This window comes from Saccoglossus kowalevskii, chromosome 15 (assembly GCF_978046115.1).
Source record: "Saccoglossus kowalevskii chromosome 15, keSacKowa6.1, whole genome shotgun sequence".
Lineage (NCBI taxonomy): Eukaryota > Metazoa > Hemichordata > Enteropneusta > Harrimaniidae > Saccoglossus > Saccoglossus kowalevskii.
The window spans coordinates 14,436,169-14,459,096 of NC_140655.1; the positions used below are offsets into that span (position 1 = coordinate 14,436,169).

General features: G+C 37.6%; 1 pseudogene; it reads right to left on the minus strand.

Annotated features, from left to right (window-relative positions):
* Window positions 1–20,422, minus strand: LOC146733972 (von Willebrand factor D and EGF domain-containing protein-like; annotated as a pseudogene).
* Between the last annotated feature and the right edge of the window lie 2,506 nt (window positions 20,423–22,928).

A 22,928-nucleotide genomic window follows, 5' to 3' on the forward strand; every position in this document is an offset into this window, starting at 1 on the left:
GTTCTTGTAAATATATGATGTTGCATACACATTATATGGTAACATGACAATGAAATGATAGACTTGATTACCATACTCAAGGCTAGATACCTGTATAAAAGATATAAAACTATTGTCATTTAATAAGATCAGACCATCATGATGTACATTTATTAGTTTTGTAATTATTTATGATGAACACTTATATCGAATTATGGGGTGCCACATGAAACTCGGTGTTGTATATACACTATTTTAAAAGCCCCTACATATGGTAGTAGAACAATTTCAAGGTTATTGACCACATCACCAGGAACCCTATTTATATCACAGGTGAATGGTAACTACATCATATCCAGATGTCTCTAAAACAACGAACTAGCCATAAGCTGATTGAACCTCTTTAATTACAATGACAGTGTAATTATAGTGTACTAAGATTTGCTTGATTGATGATAAGCACTGTACAACTTTAATGGAAGGTCAACCATCATTACAACAAGCATATTGAGTTTTCTGTCTGTGAGGATTTCGAACATCTGAAGAACTCTGTGTGACGACCTTAAAAGTATTACAACTCTCCCAAGTGTTCCTATAGTTTTGAGGGGGGTTCTTTTATTGTGTATCCAGTGGCCCTGAGTAGAGAAGCAAAACAGCTCTCCTCTACTGTTTCTGGTCTCTCTCTCTCACACTGTTTGGCAGAGCAAAAGCTGCCCGAGGTGTTGGTGTCCTTGACCTTAATTTTCATGGCAGTCAGATTGTAACTGATCTTATCTCGTTTGTCGGGGTGTACTGGTTCGGACACTTGCTCACAAATGCTGACAAGTCTGTGCTATTTATTGGATGTTTTGCCCAGAGGATATTTTAATAATGCTCATGATTGATTCAATTTACTGATGTTTTCCTCACCAGTATTTAGGATTATTTACATTTTGGGACTTTTTTGAGGTAAATATATACAGTGAAGGGACACACAGGAAACTAAATCTTCATCTTGCCCCACATTTTTCATTTATTTTGTTGCACAGGAAGTGCTTATATCGACAGCCTGATGTTTCATATAAGTCATGGCGTCAGGGCATGTAGACATCCTCAGGCTGGATCTCAAAATGGTGGCTGTCAGCGTTTCTATGCATGAGCTTGCAATGCACTTTACATAGAGCCTTCGCTTGGTTGTGGTAAAAGTCATACTTAAGGCATTTGGAGAGGTTAAAAATGCTATTGAGGAGCAGGTTACATTTGTGGAGCTACATTGATACATTCTGTGGCGGCGGCACCGGGGGGGGGGGCGTTGTCCCTCTAAAATTGAGCTAAAAAGCCTTTGTGTCAGCAAAATTTGTTCCTCAAAATGCAGGAAATAGCGTTTCAGAGGGTTTAAATTTCAAAATTGTTAAGGGGGAGCGTGCTCCAGACACCCTTGTAAGGTCGCGCCTTCAGCGTGGGTGGGTGAGCACATTTCGCCCCCCATGCAGAATTTCATGTCGCCGCCTCAATTGGTTGCCATCTCCTGGAGCTCTGATATGGGTCTCCATTCATAAGCTTTGTTCAGATTTTGGGATCAGTGATTTAACACAAGTTGGTAGGCATGGTGAATTGCATGCAACTCTCCTGGTTACTCGAGAGCCAGGCTGAGGTTAGTGCAACCTATGTATATACACTGACAGATGAATGATCTCTGAATCGTCAGCCTGGTTATAAACAGCTGCTATTCAACTGCATTAAAAGAGGGTGCCAAAATAGAAGATCCTGGTGCAGTGGACAAGAACTACTAGACACGTTTTTTATCACATAAGGGTTCTATTTACATATATCAAACATTACCTGTTATATGTATTTGCCATCATCTTTCACGATATTGTCATCAGATTTTATGTCATCATCACGAGTTTCATTCAATTGATATAATTCTGTAGCCTTTTTCTTCTTTTTCTTTGCGAGGAGCCTTGAAAATAATTGTGCAACACATTAGACATGTTCTCATGCGACAATTACCTATCGTCATTATTTCCAATGAGAAACTTACTTTTTGATCATGACACCAACAATCAATGTGACGACAATTGCAATAAACAGCCCTAAACCAAGGCCAAGAAACAATAGCCACATTTTGTTGGTATTGTATCTGACTTGATGTAATGTCACCATATCTGTAGTGCTGGTGACTCCAGTAGAAGTGTCACACGACCTATCTGAAAATAACGAAAGCAATGTCAGTTAAAGTGAACAAGGATTTTTTACAGGCGAATGCACAAAATAATTTGTCATTTGTATCATAATTCCAAGAAGCAGAACGTGACAAATACCCAAAGCATTGGTCCAATCTTCGCCAGAGTTGATCGGTTGACATTCAAGACATTCATCAAAGGCACTTTTCTCACCAGCGCTATAGCATTTACCACTGATCAAACATGTATTATCCTGTGTAATTAGACAAATATGCATAATGTTAATTTTGTAAACATGAAGTATAAATATTACAAACACAGGACACAGTGATAATTGATGTGATATTTACCTTTTGTTGACAGTCTCCAGATGTAGAACAATTCAGGCAAAGAGAATCATATGTTACGAATATGTTAGCATTGCTTTCAACTATTCCATCATTGCTAATGGATATTCTCATTGCATGTATGGAGATCCCTTCATCAGTTGGTGACACCACTTGTCTGCGTATTCGTGATACAGGCAGGTAACAAAACATGGTATGTATACCGGCGAATTCACCGGGTGTCTTGAAACTTTCCCCAAATTCTTTCCATTTTTCGTCCTTAAACTGACAATAAAATTTATATTTATGGTCGCTATATAACTTTGTAAGGTGGCATAAATAGGCACTTATTCCGACTTATAGTAAATTCATATTATAAAGATGAGGGAATAGCAGCAATATCAATTATTACCTCCATTTCTTGTACATGGCACGTTAAGTTATCGCTATCGATTATCCCCGCCACATCGCAAATACTGCTACCAATAAAACCAAACATGTCTGGAGTCTTTCCTGATTCAATACTGCAGTCAGGAGATGTGAACCCATGCTTACAGATGCACTTTCCTTCCATTGTGCAATTCCCATTTCCACTGCAATGACTCGGACATATAGCTTTTATCACTGATTTTGGGGGTGCCAACTCTCCCCCATTCTCTTCCCATAAAGACATGTTTCTGTTGACAGTCACAAGACAAACATTCTCCATTGATGAGCGTGCAGTCTCCACAGTGTCAAAGGAATCCGTTAACTATACGATGATAACATAATAAATGATTAAAACTGCAGAAGCGGGTTAGTGTATGACCTGATAATGTAGATATGAGTTTAAGGTCAAGAGTCAGATTGCTTTCTGTTGAGCAGTGCCATTCATGAACAATCATTACATGCAGTTATTGGGAAATTATTTGATTCGAGTGAACACTATAAATTTCAAGTTGAATCATTCGAAACCAAAAAAACAAACAAATCATTAACTGTGGAAAATCAAGCAAAATCACGTGAATATTATTGTTATCATTATGTAAGTAGATACATACCTTAGCTCTAAAATTAGTTACACTTCAATTTGGATTATGCCATACCTACATTTACAACTCTTTTCAAACACACAGAGACTTTCATCATCCCAATTTTAAACTAACGGACAAAATGTTATTTTTCTAGAAAAAAATGCATCACATCTAAATATAAATAAACAAATGTCTATAAGTGCCTTTTTGTGTGTGATTTTGTTTACCCTTAGAATATCTTTTCACATTTTTAGATCTGCTAATATTGTAAAAATAATCAATAAATTATCATTATAATTATATGTTACCTGAACATCTATGACACAGTCTTCAAGAGATTGCTCAATAGAATCATTTATTTCCTCGATTTCCTCGCAATATTTTGCAATATTTGACTCATAAATGGCCCCAAACATCTCTGACGTGCCTCTTCCTCAGTTATTCCACTTGGTGTTGGCCACGAAATCACAACTGGTGGCAAATCGCTCTCCTCGGTAGGTAATTCAAATTGTGCAGGGTCAAATATTTCGTAATCGTTGTATGACGAATCAACGCTACGCTTGTTATCGTCGCGGTTGCAAGTGTTTGGTTGAGTGCCATCAATTATATCAGCCCCACATTGAATAGACACTTCACTGTCTGCTGTGGAGTCCTCCAGGCATTTGCATTTAGGATATGCAAATGAATAGTTGGGATCATGATTCGTGGTATTGTAGAACAGACTCTCGCCTAAGTTTAATCTAAAAAATAAGATTAGCATCAGTGAATGAATCATGACAAGGGAATACACAACTGAGCAAAATCTTTTATGAAAGAGAATGCTAATGGATTTTCGCTGTATATTCAAATGGTTCGCCAATGAATATACTACTGGTTTGTATTATTGTCACGACTACTGAGGCATTGTCCATAATATCGACCGGCATGTACAAGTTATTTTGGATTTCATGGTGACAAAGACGCGGCAAAATCTGCCAACTCAATTGTTTTGGCTGGTGTTTTGTCTGATTCATTCATTTTGTCATGATATCTTCTGTTCAAAAATTTAGGCAAATAGTCTATTTTCGACTATATAAAACATTATCAAAACATGTTTTGAGGAAGACACTCTACTAAGATAGTGTGGCTATTTAAATCATGAGATCGCTTATTTTAGTTAGAGGTAAATCATTACAAATTCTGTAGGGTGGGACTACTGTAGTAATTATTTTCCCGTTACTTAGTTTTGAGATGCAATTATGAAATGAATGTATATAATATTAACTATAACAATAACTGCTAAGGGACGACGTCAAAAGATCGATGTCGGATACAAAACTTATTTGCTTTAGTTTGGGGTGTGTGTGTGTGTGTGTGTGTGTGTGGGGGGGGGTTGACCTCAAAAGGTTTTCATTCTACAAAAACGATTTTATTTTTTAATGAAGTCAAAAAAATCTTGGAGTATCTGTAGTTCATTTTTTTCTATCCAATCATGGAAAAAAATAACAGAAAGTGAAAAAAAAAAACATTCAAGACAAGAAAATGGTTTAGTCCGAGTGTAAATATGTGCGTCAAATGGGGGGGGGGGGGTTGAAAAATAACCTAAATGAATTAAGTTTTTTTCCGACATCCGACATCGATCTTTTGACGTTGTCCCTAATCTTATTTACATATACATGGGTTTATAGGAATAAATCTAGACCTGACCTGATAGGATTTTGGTTGAAATCAACTAAATCTAAATCTAGAAATTTATATAAGGTCTTAAAGTTGTCAATTCGTCAAGAACACAAATCTCAACGTTTAGTTTTATAACTTGCTGTTTAATTCTTTTAAAAGATCCTTTTCATTAGTAAATAGTGACGTCACTCACCAATTAATATCAATGAATTATTTTAATATTCTATTTTAATTTCAACACTAAATGTCATTTACTGGCTGGAAAAAGGTATATCGCGGAAATGATGCTGCGGTTAAACTCAAAGCCCTATGGGTGCAAGTTATGAGTGTTGTTTCATTCAGTTTAGAGGTAAGGGAATTGTAATGCATGATTATTCTAAGGCATATCTTGATGATCACTGCTTCTAATATTAATGAACTTATTATATTGCATACATTTCTTGATACATGTTGTTGTTGGGATATTAACATCTGGATGCATTTATTTATCAACGTTATTTTTATGCTTGTGTAATGCCTTTTCTATCACGCATGTTAATATTCTGATGATCGCATCTGCTTTGACAGTGTGTATTCTAGGATGTATTGTAAGAAAAGTGACATTTGTGGCAACAGTATATGCATCAATGTAATGCCACTCACCTGTGACAATTTCGGTCAATAATTGTGTTATCTATACTACATCCCTGTGGGTTACATAGTCCTTGTAGACGATTTTCCATTACACCATTCACAGTGATATAGATGTTGTGATAGTGTCCAAATGAAGCAATATAATTGGAACTTTGTATCTCAACTTTTTGACCACTAGGAGTGTGTACCTATGTATGTAATAAATCATCTTGTTAAAAAACAACAGTTCACATTTTACCAAACATACGAAAATATACACAAGGAACACCTCCATAAACTTTAAATTCACGAGCCCATTAAATGAATCCACACTTATATCGCCATAGGTTAAGGATATTTTCTAATTATTTCATTATTGTGTAATTAGTACAATACCATTTTGTCATTGTTATATTATGTTACCACTGGCAGATCCAGAAATTCGGTAAGGACGCGCGCTACTATTGACGAGGCCGTAGTAGACCTTCGGTGGGCTGGGTTTGTCAATTGATTTGTCAAATTTTTTTGCGGGCTGAAGGGGGGGGGGGCTGGCGCGCCTCCCCTAAATCTTGGTTACAATTGATTCATAACTTAGACATTTTTTGAATCTATATTTCGTCTTAGCTCATTGTCTTGACATTCAGTTGTCATAAGATTGGCTTATTTTAACGTCCATATGTCTTGATACCACAACATTCCATTACGTGACCTGATTAGTTGACCCCTATATATATTCTTGATCCCGGACTGCCTCCCATAAAACATTGCACAAGATGGCAATGTAGGCTTTGTAAAAGATAGCGGGAATTTCGGAATGAAGGCCGTTCCACCAACTGAGGCCTGTCATCCTTATACGCAAATACTCGACGTCTACGCTTATATGTAATGATCTAAGCTGTGAAAAGAGAAATAAACATTTCGTTTCTGGTGATGAGGCAACACGTTGGAATCCGAATTCAATTCGGATATATACACAGTTCAGTGGCGGCGGTATCGCGCGGGTGTTTGGAAAGAACCCCCCCCCCTCCATGCCAAATTTCGCGCCGCCGAACCAACAGTTCTTCTAGAGTGATTGGTCTATGCTGATTGGTCTATGCTGAAATGTTCGATACGTTTACTCACAAAAATAAACCACGTTGCGTAAATATATATTATTTTCTCGGCTGTATTTTATTCTACTGTAACTCTAAACTTGGTCTCTGAACGGTCGGCTGCTGTCCATTCTCGGCTGCCTTGCTTTCTATCTCAGACAACTAAGATAATTGTAATAATTGTCTGAGATTGCATGTATATTCAAGTAATATTTGTAGTGATTTTCCTTGTAATACGATTGGAAAGTCGATAAGCTTGAATCCCCAAAGCGACCGCCGAGGTGAAACGAAACACATCCGTTCCGTTCACGGACTTGACCTTCTACTATCTTCCGTGACCTTACGGCTTGAAAAGGGCACCGGGTCGTACTACATTTTTAATCGTGCGGTAATGTATAGGTTCGATTCACATATTCGCTGTGTTTTTACCATTGCCAGTAATGTTTTGTTTTCGTTTTTGTTTTTGTTGGCTCGGCTGAGGAACAACGAGAGGCAACTGCTGCCGGCAATCATAGCGGGATTGTGTTACAATGTATCAACGTGATAACAAGATCGCGTTCCCGCGTAACTTTGAACTTCGCTTGGGGCGTTCACGCCCATCAGATAAGAGACAACTAGAGCAGTGATACAGTCAATATCAGGATTTTGTTCGCGGATACATGTTACTGTTTTCTTTTGACAAAACTGAAAGGAGTCCCAAGTATGCCAGTCTAGTCAAACACAGTAATGCGTGAACGGTGCATTTTTATCGGTTTTATATTTGAGCCCGAAATTAGTTAAAAGGCGGCAGACGTCGCGCTGCGCATGTGCGACATTTGTGTTGATAAACATTAAACATTAAAGTTTGGTAACGTCCCAGTTTGTACTCGTTGACCTGCGCAACAGTCAAAATCGCCATCTTTGTTGATATGGGACCCATATATCCTGAGCATGCGTGGCGCTACGACTACCACTCTTTAATTGACTCTAAAATACTCCTAAACCTCAGCTCAGACTATAGTATTCTATATAGTTTTAGCTCTTAGTTATAACACTGACATGTGTGCATTGGCGTTTTCTTTTATTTCGTTCATAGGATTTTGGGACACGGAAATCAAAGTAATTTATCAGTCGTGGCGAGTATGTGGGACAGTTTATTTCTGCTGTGTGAATATAATACAACTATGTAATGTGGTAGTCCTGAAAAGGGCCGTTTGGTTTGGTTTCGTTAGAAAACGATATAAATTGACTCCCATTCATGACCCGCGTATTGAACTTTATCTGGCTTAGGAAGCCATCTCCTTACAACGTTGATCACGCAGTTGGGCTTGAGTTCTCGTTTGCTGGTCACGCAAGCTCAGTCTACTGTGTTATCTACTGATATTTATATTTCTGGAAATTACGTAAATACATCGCGTAATGATATACTGAACATCCCATTTTTATAACCAGTGTTTCATCTAGCGAGAAAGTTGTACACCAAGCGAAATTTCACAGTGACTTAGGCCATGCCGGTGCAACCGATGACATGCATTCCCCATCTACCAAATGGCAAATTTCTAGTAAACTACAGAGTTGGATTTCCTCAACTTATGTGCGGTAAGCTGCAATGTAAGCATTTTGTCAAGCCGTCGGCTAGCAATATATGAGGAATTTGACGGAGGAACGTAAAAATTCAGGCCTATAACAGGAATATGTTTGTCAAAAACAGTGGCGGCGGCACGGGTGGAAGAGGGGGCCCTCGAAAAAAATGTTGAGGGGGGGGGGGCGTCGCTCCTCCAAAATCAAGCTGAAACCAAAGTGAAAGAAAAATTTGCCCCTCAAAATGCAGGAAATAGAGTTTCAGAGGGTCTAGATTTAAACATTTTTAAGGGGGAGCATGCCCCGGACCCTCTAGTAACATTTGCCATCTTGTGCAATGCTTTATGGGAGGCGGCCCGTGTGCCGCTCGTATCCCCCCCCGTAGATAGAGCTACGTGTTGACGCCCTCTATGGTACGTTCGTCTTTATTGACGTCTTGGAGATTATTATGGGCTGTTGAGTATTAGTTGACCACACCGGCGATTGACTTTTCGGGTTTTCGGCGTTCAATACGCTTGTGAGAGAACATTATAGACCCAACGAAGTAGGTTAATTTCATTGTAACTGTTTTATCTTTTAGTGTTTATGTTTTAAGAGATTCTGAGTGATAATTGTGAATCTTTGATGTATTTTTCGAACTATCCTTTTCACACGTGATTTCGTCATAGTACATTGTACGCTACTTTTGTTGTTGAGAAATTGTCATTTTCTGTTTGTAGTATCCACCGCTTGGAATAAATGATTATACCCTGAAGCACTTGTGGGTGGTTGTTTTTCGAAGTGGTTGATCACATGTACGGGTATAAATGCGACTAGACACCGGAACAGTGAATATTCGAAGTCTGTATCTGCAGTGAAAATTAGTCTACACTACGGAGAGAAATCAAACCTGTGAACAGCAGTGTTGTTGAATGCATATATCCGCACTGATTATCAAGACTACAGCACGTAAGTGAAATAGAAAATCGCTAAAATATGGTAATGCGAGTAATGCGAAATCTGAACCTTTAGAAGATAAGGAAGATGAGAAATTTGAACGTGATATCACACAGCGCCCTCAACGGCAGAGAACACTCTCAGCCAAAGCTCTTACTAACAAAATAATAGAAACAGAGAACATTCTACAGGGCATATGGCAGCAAACAAAGCAAAAGTTATCACGTATCGAAGTCACAGACCCCAGTGAAATAATTTCAGAAATTGAGTGGCTCAGTCAGCAGTATGCCTTGACATGGGAGGAGTTAGAAGCTCTGTATGAGAAAAACAAATGGGGTGATTCTCACGATGATGCAGAATACATGAAACAAATATTTCTTCGAAACAAGCGAATCATTGACACAGAGATTAATGAAGCAAAGATAGTACAAATGAGAAAAACTGCATATCACAAAGAGCCATACGAACCCTCAGTCTCGAGCTCATCTTCCAGAAATAGCATACACACTACAAAATCATCAAAATATGGACAATCAGTTTCAAGCTCAAACGTATCCAAGACGTCGTCCAGACTTAGTGTAGCGAAAACACATGCTTTGGCGAAGGCTGAGGCATCAAAGAAAGAAGCAGAATTTGAAAGAACCATAGCGAAAGCATTAACGGAGTTAGTGGAGTGCAAAGCAAAAATTAGAGTCCTTGAGGCCGACAAAAAGCCTGCAGCTGCTCATGCAACAACAACCGTTTTACAACAGGCTGTAGGCGAAGAGAATGGACTGTTCCCCACAAACCCAAAACAGTCATCAAATGATCATGTGGAAACATTTTTGGCTAAAAATTCACAGAAACATCCGAAAACAAACAATGTTGACAGTTCACAACTGCAAGAAACTCATACTACTAACCCGCTGTCGAATGGAATATCGATTCACCCATCCACACTACTAGCTGAACAAACTTCTGAGCAACCAGTCGACAAACAAATGACAGCACCTGAGAGACAGTTTGGGATGACAGACTGCAACACAAAGCCAGTGGAAGAGAGCGTTTGACTCCCTGGTGCAGTCAGCTTGCGTGTCAACTGCAGAGAAATTGTCCTTTCTGGGCAAGTACACCACAGGTGTAACAAAAACACTGGTAGACAGATATCGACTGAGAAACGTAGAAAACGTAGAAAGAGCATACAAAGATAGCCTGGGAAGAACTGGAGTCAAGATTTGGCAACCCAGCCATCATTTCCTCAATCATCAGAAAACAGTTAAGTACATTCAGCAAAATCAAAGCTGATGACAACCAGCGACTTCTTGAACTTGCAGACTTGTGCGTTGACGCAGTTGAATTGCACGCATGAAGGACCTACCTCATTTGATTATACTTGATACTCCACATGGAATGAATCCAGTAGTTGAGAAGTTGCCATCATATGTACTGAACAGATGGAGGGAGAGAGTGGCGACTTACAAGCAGATCAACAAGAAATTTCCAACATTTCAATACTTCACAGAATTTCTTATAACCGTAGCAAAAACACAGAGCTATCCTGATGTTCCCCGCTTTAATAATACACATATCAGACCAGATAAAGGTAAAGCAAGTCAACAGCACAGAACCCGGGTTTTCTCCACAAACACAAAAGGTGATACCAAACAGTGTGCCTACCACGAGTCTCCTGGCCATGACCTGACTGAGTGTAAAGAGTACATGAGAAAACCAATAGGAGAACGGCTAGAACTATGTAGAAAAAAGGGTTTGTGCTTCCAGTGCACACAAACACATTTTGCCAAAGACTGTACTGCTGAGATAATATGCACAACTTGCCAGAGCAAGAGACACATAACCTGTCTCCATTCATCACCTGCAGAAAAGCCACAAAGACCAATAAAACAGATAGAAATCAAGAAGTTACTACCAGGTGTACCAAGGTTCCTGCAGCAAGATAATCTTAACAAAAGTGTACTGAAAGGGTCGGCCGACTGAATTCATAGAAAAATATGCGGTCCTTGACGACCAGTCTAACGCTTGTATTGGAACTACTAGTCTCTTCAATTCATTGGGAATCCACGGCCTTGACCTAGAATACGAACTTTCCACATGCAGCACAAAAGGAGAGAACAGGAAGGGACGGTGTGGTGTTGACATCATCATTGAATCCTGTGATGAACAGAAAAGATACCCACTCCCTGTAGTACTAGAGAACAATGACCTTCCCAGCGACAAAGGTGAAATACCAAGGCCTGATGTATGCAGGACATTTGATCACCTCAAACCGATCACTAATAAGTTCCAGATATTAGAGAAGATATAGGTATAGAGCTCCTAGTTGACAGAAATTGTCCTGAAATATTAAAGGTGGGAGAGAACAGAAATGGCCCTGTTGGTGCTCCTTGGGCTCAACGCACAGATTTAGGATAGACTGTATCGGGTGAGTTATGTTTAGAAACAACTAGAGGCACAATTCGTGCTTCTGTTCTTCGCACGGCAGCAAGCTACAATGTGACATCATACAACACGAACCAGTGTACCAGAGAAAGTTTTCAGTGTCACAATCACATATATGCAAAAGATATGCAAAACGAACAAGATCATTTGGGCTCTGAGAGATTTAGTAGGTTTTCCAAATGGAGTTCACTCAGGAGAGCCGTAGCGAGTCTTATAAACTTAGCAATAGCTAACAAGAGAGGCATGCGTGGAGAAAAGAACACACACCCTATCAGGTAACCTCAGACATTTTGATTCAAGCAGAAAACGTCATTCTGAGTATCCTTCAGAAAGAACATTTTACAGAAGAGTACAGCATATTATCTTCCTCAAATAACAGAACTTTGACGAACTAAGTCCATTTATAGACAGAGATGGACTCATTTGTGTTGGTGGCAGAATTGGCCAAGCAAACTTCGATTTCAGTGAACGACATCCCATACTGTCACCCAAGGACAGTCATGTATCCAGACTCATAGTAGAGCATGTTCATCAACAAGTACAGCACAAAGGACGTCAGTTTACAATGGGTGCCGTCAGATCCAAAGGGTATTGGGTGCCCGGTCTACACAACATGGTAAGAAATGTCATAAATCAATGTACAGTGTGCAAGAGATTAAGGGCAAAACCCCTGACACAAATAATGGCCGACTTGCCAACAGACAGGCTAGAAGCAACTCCACCATTCACCAATGTCGGCATAGATGTTTTTGAACCCTGGAACGTGGCTATGCGGAAAACCAGGAGTGGAGTGGTAGGAGCCAAGCGATGGGGAGTCGTATTTGTTTGCTTATATACCACCGCTATTCATATAGAAGTCATTGATTCTATGGACACCTCGGCCTTTATTAATGCGCTTCGTAGATTTATCGCTATAAGGGGAGCTGAGGTGCGACAACGGTACCAATTTCGTGGGTGCCAAAAATGAACTCCAGACTGCGAAGAAAGAACTTAACCATGGTCACATTCAAAAATTCTTGGTGGAACAGGCATGCGAGTGGATCTTCAACCCACCTCATGCTTCTCAGTTCGGCGGGATCTGGTAGCGACAGATCGGCACCATAAGACAAATTTTGAACTCTATGTATGTGCAGCTAGGTAAGCCGCAATTTAGTCATGACCTGCTAACTACACTGATGGCTGAAGTTTCTGCCATTGTCAACAGTAGACCTGTCACAACTGTACCCTCAGACAGTAAAGATCCAGTGGCGTTGACTCCAAACATGATTGTGACTATGAAAACAGGCCCAGTACCTCCACCTCCAGGTGAGTTCGGCCAGCAAGACCTTTACAGCAGAAATCGATGGCGTCGGGTCCAGTACTTGGCCGACCAGTTCTGGGTACGATGGAAAAGAGAGTTCCTCCAGCATCGTCAAGCTCGACAAGAGTGGAATGTGATCAAGCCCATTATCAATGAAGGAGATATTGTCTTACTCCGTGAGAAAGATCAGTCCCGAAATGACTGGCCTCTTGCACGTGTCATCAAGGCATAGAAAAGTGAAGACAACCAAGTGCGTAAAGTGGATGTGATGGTTCACAGGGATGACACAACCCGAATCTATCAGAGGCCCGTTGTAGAACTTATTCTCATCGAAAAGTGTAACAGAGACAATTTTGAGTAGCTATTATTTCATGTAAAAATATATTTCATGACATATTTTTAGGCGGGGAGTGTGCCGCTCGTATCCCCCCCGTAGATAGAGCTACGTGTTGACGCCCTCTATGGTACTTTCGTCTTTATTGACGTCTTGGAGATTATTATGGATTATTACCGGCGATTGACTTTTCGGGTTTTCGGCGTTCAATACGATTGTGAGAGAACATTATAGACCCAACGAAGTAGGTTAATTTCATTGTAACTGTTTTATCTTTTAGTGTTTATGTTTTAAGAGATTCTGAGTGATAATTGTGAATCTTTGATGTATTTTTCGAAATATCCTTTTCACACGTGATTTCGTCATAGTACATTGTACGCTACTTTTGTTGTTGACAAATTGTCATTTTCTGTTTGTAGTATTCACCGCTTGGAATAAATGATTATCCCCTGAAGCACTTGTGGGTGGTTGTTTTTCGAAGTGGTTGATCACAAGTACGGGTATAAATGCGACTAGACCCCGGAACAGCCCGGGATCATGGATTGAATACTATATCTATATCGAGGTCAGCTAATGTAGGTCATGTACTCGAATGTTAGGTAATTGTCAAGTCAAACGAATCGCATGCGATCAAAACATTTGGACGTGAAAATAACTGAATCTTATGACGATTAATGTCAAGATTATAAACTAAGACGCAAAGTAGAATGAAATTAATGCCTAATTAATGAAACAATTGTAACATAATTAAACAATGACAAAACAATATTGTAGCAATTACACAATAATGAAATAATTAAGAAATAAAGTTAAAATAATAAAACAATAGTAGTAATAACAAAATAATGGAATAGACACAAAATAAAATCCAAAAAGATCAAATAACTGAATAATGACCAAATAATAACCAAACAAGTTTCCAAATAAATACCAAACAACTGAATAGTGTTAAATAATTACACCCAGCTAATTTCTCACCCCATAATAGTTGAATCCAAACTATTGCTTTGTAATCAATACAACATACTGCTTCTCCAAACACACACACACACACACACACACACACATATATATATATATATATATATATATATATATATATATATATATATATACAGGTCGTACCATAGTTGTAACGCCACACATTGGATTAAGTTTTAATATAGTTGCGATGTGAACTCGATTAAAATGATTTCCTCTATAGGGTTGCGTTTTAATCGGAGTCTAATTAAATAAAAGTTGAAGTTGACTGAACATTGACATCTTTGCGACGCTTAGTAACGGGGGAAGGTATGGTACAATTATATTAATTTTAATATAAATTTAACCATACCTTCCCATTTTACTAAACCTAAGATTCGCAAACTTGACTTAAATTCGATTAAATATTAATATAAATTATGAATCATTGTGACTCCCCATGTGTGAGACTCCACTTGTACAAAAGGTTCCAACTTGTTGGTGTGTATCCGGACCACTGGCTCCACTTCTACTTCTATACAAACACACCCACACACACATACACGTCTTACCGTCGTTGTAACGACACACATTGGATTAACTTTTAATATAACTGAATTAACTTTTAATATGGCTGAATTAACTTTTAATATAGTTGCGATAAGAACTCGATTACAACGCGTTCCTATATAGGGTTGCGTTTTAATTGAAGTTCAATTAAACTTACTTACAATGCAATTCAACTTAGAATTACGTTTTAAATAAGTTTAATTAAATAAAAGTTAAATATCCCGTGACTGGACATGGAAATGTCTGCGAAGCTTAGGTTTAGTAAAGGGGGGTAAGGTATGGTACAATTATATCCATATAAATTGAACCATATCTTCCCCCATAGACACACACTTGTTTTTAATAGACGCTCTGTAAAAGAAAGGAGGTAGTTAGTTAACTTACGAAAAGGGAAAGTAAATTATAGAGTAATATTGTAACATTTCTGATACAGTAACTCACCGTATGCGTAAGTCCACCCGCTGATACAACCACTTTAAATGCCGGATTACATAATTCAGAGTCAGGGGCATAGAAGTATCGCAATCTATTCCCATTGCAGCTGTACACAATAACAACATCATTTCCTTCACGAACAGCAACAGCACAGTTACACGTCACGCCACTCGTTGGGTAAATACACCTCTGGAGACTGGTGTGAACCTACATCGTATATTGATTCAAATCAATTAAGTTAAATCAAGTTAGACCAAACATATATATATATATATTTGTCAATATACCATAACCTACTGACTTAAGTACACATACAGACAAATATAGCTCTATTTTTTCAATTAGGAACTAGTACCATGACTAACATATTTGTCACTGGAGAAGTGAGATAATGTACTACAAGTAAACTCTTTATAGATGACAAAGTAACTACTTGAAAAGCAGGACTACACATAAAAACCAATGAATAAGTAACCACAATTTTACAACAAAGATGATTTGTCTAGCTCAAAAAGTCAAAATCAAATAGTCAAGTCACAATATCATTGTTCTAGAGCATCTATGTGTACCACGTTTCATATAAATGCAATGATAAGTATCTGCGATACTAGTTGGAAAGCCAAAAAATACCATATTATGCAAATTAAATAAGTAATATGCACAAATTTTAACCAGAAACTGCACAGGTATTGTCGTAGAGCATCTAAAGTATGTACCAAGTTTAAATTGTGGTGAATCGTATTTATATATAAATATTTTATACATTTAAATATTTAAAATCAGTAAACAAATGTGGTAAACGTTTAAAGAACATCTAACCGCACAAAAACCTATAATTCGATAAGCTTAACTTATCTCAGCTTCAATTATTTAACAACTTACCGCAAATCTGTGCAGCTCTTGGCCTTGTTTCTCTTCCACCATTACGTAATCCCCGGTTTGATATAGATTAAAGTACCTAAACAGAAATACGTAACAAAATATGCGAAACAATATGTTATATGTGTAAAACTTTGTTAATATATCATGCCACAACCAGAACACATAGTAAGTGAATATTTACAAGGTGGTAGAGAACTGTGTTGACAGTATGATTACAAAGATTTTGTAATAGCTCGGAATCCGCAGTTTACGCGCTTTGGCGTCCTGTGTTAACGCCAGACATTGCCTGCTGTTTACTATTATTCAAACACAGTACACAATTTTTTCACACAATTCAATAAATACACAATGAAAATTACTTATGTATCCCAATTGTCAAAATAATGTTTGATTTGATCTTCAAAGGTGGTTCATCTTAAATGAGATAGTAAAAGACTAAGATCTGTCGACTCTCTCACCCAATGGTCAACGAATGGTTCTTGATTTAACTAAATAAACCCACACTCAGACTGTCTACATTCAGTCAACCATTTCCTTGGCCAACCTTTTACAATAGTTGATGACGAACTCTGTCTCATCGTCAACTCCAGACGTAGCACCTGTCTGACGCTTCTCTAACTACTGAGCTATTGGAATATTGAGTGCGTTGTCCGAAGGAAAAACAGTATTATAAAGGTTATATTATAAAGGTTTTATGCATTACCTTATTCACGCACAAATGCCAAACGTACAATACATTATTTGTATTTATGTAAATTAACTTGACTTCGGCGCTGTGCTGTGGCAATAAAACCAATTGTTGAATCTTTATCATTATTTCGTTGTATAAGTCCGAAAACCCCAGTTTTGACCAGATTAAAACGTGCGCGGACTTGTGCCATCGTGCAATTTACTCGACTCTGAATAACACATCTTATATCAGTAAAGCAAGACTTTCCCGCTGTGTTTCTAATACATGCTTACTCAGTTCAATAATTGCGATCAAGGCTCAGGTGTATGCGTGTTTAACACACTTGGTTAAACTTTACAGAACATTTACCTGTTATAAAATGACAAATAATGAGGATCCCCGGTAGATCGGCACGACCTTGATGTGGTATCTTTTGCCTGTATCTGTGAAATTACATGAATAACTGATAAGAATGAGAATGAAACCAATTTTTAAAAATAATGTGATAATTCAGCTCTTGGCTCTACCTATTCATAAATACTGCACTAACTAACTAACTAACTAACCCCACAACATCCACAACCACTGGGACACACTCCATTTCAATCGAAAACGTCCTCATCTGAGAATTAAGGTAAAATGTTGTTGCCGACACAGAAATGTGGTCAAAATAACACATTATGGCAGACATGTATAATGTGTTCACACTTTTAAAGTGTTTATCATATCCACAAATTACAAGTTATCTCAATCTGAAGGACGTGCTAGTTGTTTACTTACAATCACTTGAGAAGGATTATGTGAGCGAAAGTATCTCAAATAAGTATCCTTATTGACATCGAAATCAATAACATAGGTACGATCACCATTGTCAACAAAGTCAGCATTCACAATGACATCGAGCTCGCCAGTCTTAGACACATCATTAATATACACCTCACAGTCATTTATATTCAATCCTCTCTCAGACTTAAGACCGATGAACAGACATCTAGAGGTGTCTTTTCCACATTCTATCGGTATAGTCGAGTAGAAGTGTATTGATTTGATATCACCACCTTCATTTGCATAAAGAACCTGAGGTTCGACCTACATAAATGAAAGTGTCGGGCAATAAGTAAAAGCAGTGACTTTATGTACTGAAGAAAATGAATACTCTGATGAGGTTAAACGAATACACATTTGTGTGTCATTTATATGTTATTTCACCTGATGTATTCAAATCATCACAAACGTAATGATGTAAGAACATGTGCCTTAACTTATAGGTTTACCTCTAACGATGTGTCAATACTGACTTTATGTGTATATTTCACTAACCTGAATGCCTGCAAAGAACTTTTCACTATAGCGAGGAGGACTGGTGATATCACTGCCTTCAAAATACGATTCAACCATACATTGGATCTGAAGTAGATAAAAAAGTGAGATGAGGCGGAAATGAGGAAGGGGGATGTTGAGGCAGTAACTGAAATAAATCGAGTTGATAGGAGGTGTGAATAGGTGGGTCAGCCATATTTTTGAAGGGCTCATCTATCGGCCTTGGGGACAGTCGAGGAGAGTAGTTGAGTGCATTATTGGTACATTATTTTTTTCAAATCTCCTACATACACTAATTGCACGCGATACAAAAACTATATATATATACTTACTGTTTGACCGAGGGAGTACAATCCATCTGTTTTCTCTTTTGGGTCGATAAACTCAATCAGGGTAGCCCTATAAAGCCCTAGGCCTTCATGAATTTCATGAATATTTTCAGTTTTCACAACGCTATCGTCTACAAACCACGTCACCGCAAACCATGCTTCGTTGTTTTCGTCATCTGTTACTTTGACGTCACAGTCTATAACGGGGGTCTTCAGAGTTTCACCCAGTTCTGGGTAATATACATCATCAATTCTTGATTGGATTGAAGGTTCGTCCAGAAATTTTGGATAACTGTCTATAAATACATGTACAATATTTTTAAATGAAATCCATCACAGGTAACCATTCATTCATATAAAACATTCATTCATTCATTATAATTCTTGCCAGGTACTCAACGATTCTAAAGTGTCATTCCTTGAAATTAGTGTATATTGAATGATACTTCATACTATATTATAAACTGCAGTATATTGAAAATACAAATATACACAATGACCTATATTATTACAAATACAAATAAATTAACATATATTATTACCAGTACATCCGGGCGTGAAACCAGTTAGCGAATGATTTCCTTCGGGGCATCTCAGTTCAGTTCCTACAAACACAAGATTAAGTCAGCCTGAGACAATGTTAAATAGTATTCTGCTTCAATTATACATAAACAATTAAGTAAACATTAACCTTAAAGTTGACACTGCTAAATTTAATTTTGGCACATGTTTTTGAATTGTATTCGTAAGAGAACTATACATTATACAGAGAAACAACGCATACGAATCTGTTTTTCAAACAGGTTGAATCTTGACCATTCAAAATTGAGAATTTATTTTTCATTAATACATTTGTATATACAAATTTAATGTTTATATTTTTTTCACAATATCGGTATATAAATTGTCCTACCGAATATTACAGTGATCACTGACGCTTAAATATAAATATTAAATATCAGATGATTTTTCTATATATCTCATTTAAGTGCAGACCCTTTTATGTTTTTTTGGGAATATTTTGCTCACCATTTACCTAACTCCATGATGTCCAAATGCGTCAGACGCGTTTGTGCGTTTACGGCCGCCAAAGGTTAACAGAAATGCGCAGATATCATTGATGTAAAATATACATTCAGTGGATATTAGTTCAAATTAGTGTTATTATACCATTCGAGGAATTGTTATCACATCTGAAGATATCTTACCACTGCAATAAATAGGTTCTTTCGCACGGGTTGTTTGCCTTGCAAAACATATCAATATATCTCACTGAAGATATAATTAAATACTCTACATCTTGAATATCATGATGGGTACCTCATGTACGAATATGTCACTTACTTGACTGAACATGAACAGTCAATTAGTATCCTTCTATCAATAAGGATCAATAATTCATATACATAATGATACTCTTGACAGATAAAAACACACATTACCAGCGCAATATCCAAGATCACAATGTTCAACTTGTTCTAATCGATATACATAAAATCCATCACAGTTTCTCACATCGATAGAAAGTTGGTAGAAGCACAATTCACCGCAAACGTCACGTGTTACCGTCTCGTTCGGTCCTGGGTGGTCACCAATCATATACAACGGTGTGTGTGTTCCACAACTGCCTTCTGGTAAGTCATTTCGCGTTGTTAATTCGCCACCAGCTCCACTAATAAACCTATACCATACGGTGCTTGGGTAAGGGATGTTGTCATTGCAAATAAGTGGGTCGTTTGGTCCTGCAGCATATGCAGTACTTCTTTGTGGTTCGTCTATGGCTACATAGTCAGCACATGGATCTGTAGCTGCAATATACCATATAAAAATGATTATTCGTTGCATTGTTAAAGGTGTGTTAGTGAACTAGCACCAACACCAACAATACTGTGTTAAATGGGAAAACAGCCTGTCGCGGTTCTTTGAGGTTACCAATGGAGTTCGTCAATTATGTCCTCGGCTCTGTTAAACCTTTATGTATATGACTTAGGTTGTGAATTGTATAAGCTTGTATGTGGTTGTCAGGTTGGTACCAAAACTGTTAATAATTTAAGCTATGCAAACGACATAAGCCTCATTGGCCCCTCTATCAAAGGCCTACGCAAACTTTCATATACATGTAAGCTATATGCTAATGATCATGATATTATTTATAGCACTAACAAAACAAAATGTATGTATGATCCTAGCCGCCATAAACTGAGTAATATAACACCAGTCTATCTATGCAGTCACGAATTAGAATTTGTTGAGTTATTTAATTATATTAGGGTGACAAAAATTACGCTTCATCTTAAAGCCGATTTTGACAATGATCACCAGAGACGTTTGTTTTGTGTTCGTGCTAATCTGTTGCTGCGAAAATGTTTGAACTGTAACACTGAAGTTAGCAATTTTATTTAAAACGTACTGTTCTAATTGTTATTGCTGTCAATCATGGTGTCCGTAATTATGGTGTCCTACACTTAATGCCATGAGGGTTTTATATAACAAAGAATTTTTTTGGATACCCATATGATTGTAGTGTCAGTACAATGTGTGTTAATCGAATACACACATTCCCTTGTCTTAATAGAAAGCAAGTATCGTTATTTACTGAACGCGTGTATACTTCTACTAATGGCATTGTCTTTGTAATATATAATGGTGACATACGTTAGAAGTCACAGTTGGTGAAGCACTGGAAAAACTTTTTTTTTTATTTTGTAGCAAAAAGTTAATGTACATTTGAAGGTATCAAGTGTGTTCCATCAACAATTCAGATCGTTCAAGATAGCTCAATATACAACGTGGTTATTATTTTCATCTCAGTGGTTTAAATAGTCTATGTTTTCTTGTTGATCTGCCTGTCTAAGTAAACGTCGTTTCGGAACAAATGTGTAAGTCATACTATACCATTTGTGACATGTCATAGCACAATTTTATGAGAACAAAAATATTTTAATCAGAATCAAAAACCGTAGATTTCGTGTGTGCATATATTTCTACAATGGAGCATGCTGGTCGATTGGAAAGAGCTACAGTACACGCATCATTATTTGTGTCCAATAATGTCCAAACGATTGCAAACGTACAGATATGAACTGACAAGTGGACGTGCACATATATGAACGATGCACGCATTATCTAACAGGTCAACCGCGTAGTTGGCACATGTCAATCAAATTCAACTGTTGTAGTATTTTTTAATTTTGTTTCCATTGTTCACATATGTATTTCACTCTTGTTCATGCCCTGGCTGTACGATGAGATTGCGCGCTTTAACTTGTAACACTTTCGAGCGAGTGTTTTTATCTATACCACGAAAATACGATAACATTTAAATATTCAGCAATCAATTGAATTGTCATTTCACTGAGCATAACATTTTAAGTTACAGAAATACGAAACATTTATTTTACGCTTTGTCATTTTGCTCAAAGTATATCATTTGACATTGAGATAACCTTTTTAACTTGAAACTTCTTTCAGAAAACTAAATAGCTTAGTTCTTTAGAGGATCCACCTGCTGTGGTTCCGCTATGAGCTCGAACCAACTCCTTGACCAACTTTTTTTTTGAAATTGAGGAAGAACTATTTTCTTATTAACTCGAGAAGTTTCACCTTGACTAAAGCTGCAGCCGAAACCAAGGTACAAGGTCTGATTTAGCGGTTTACAGTTATGTACAGTTACCCTTGGTAAATACAAAATAATATCCTTGGCAAATAAAGGTGTGGCCGGTTTACAATCTGTAACAACAACAAAAACAACCACAACAAAAACTGTGTTATAATTACTCTTATACCACACATGGTCTCGTGCACCATTGTTTTAAACGTTCATTCATTTCTGTAACACTTATTGTTCGTATGCAATCTAGTTAACCTTCAAAGTTATACAGATATTCAAATTAGAAAACCTTATAGTTTAATGAATAACCCTAATTAGCACACGAATAACAACTATAAAGTTTACTTAAGGATGAGATCCTGGTTTGTGGCATATTTTTGGACATTTTTTGTTTGCATATTTTCAAATGTTGCAAGGTTGTCTTCACACTAGTAAAACAAAATAGTTAATTTTGTACTTAGAAAAGTGCTAAATATTAATAATAATGCGACGATAAACAGCTACGCGTGTCATTGTTTTTCTACGGGCTTAACGACGAGGCTAATTAAAATAGATTGACAGACGATTATGCAAATCACTGCCTCCTACTCGTTGAAAGTTCTGCGCATGCTCCAATCAGTCATAACATCAACAACATGGCTGCCGCCGGTGCTAGCACGTTTATGTCGTAACAAGTTCCCCGTAAGAAGAGAAAACCTGGTCCGACAAAAACAAAACAAAAACACGCATGAATGCAGAGGT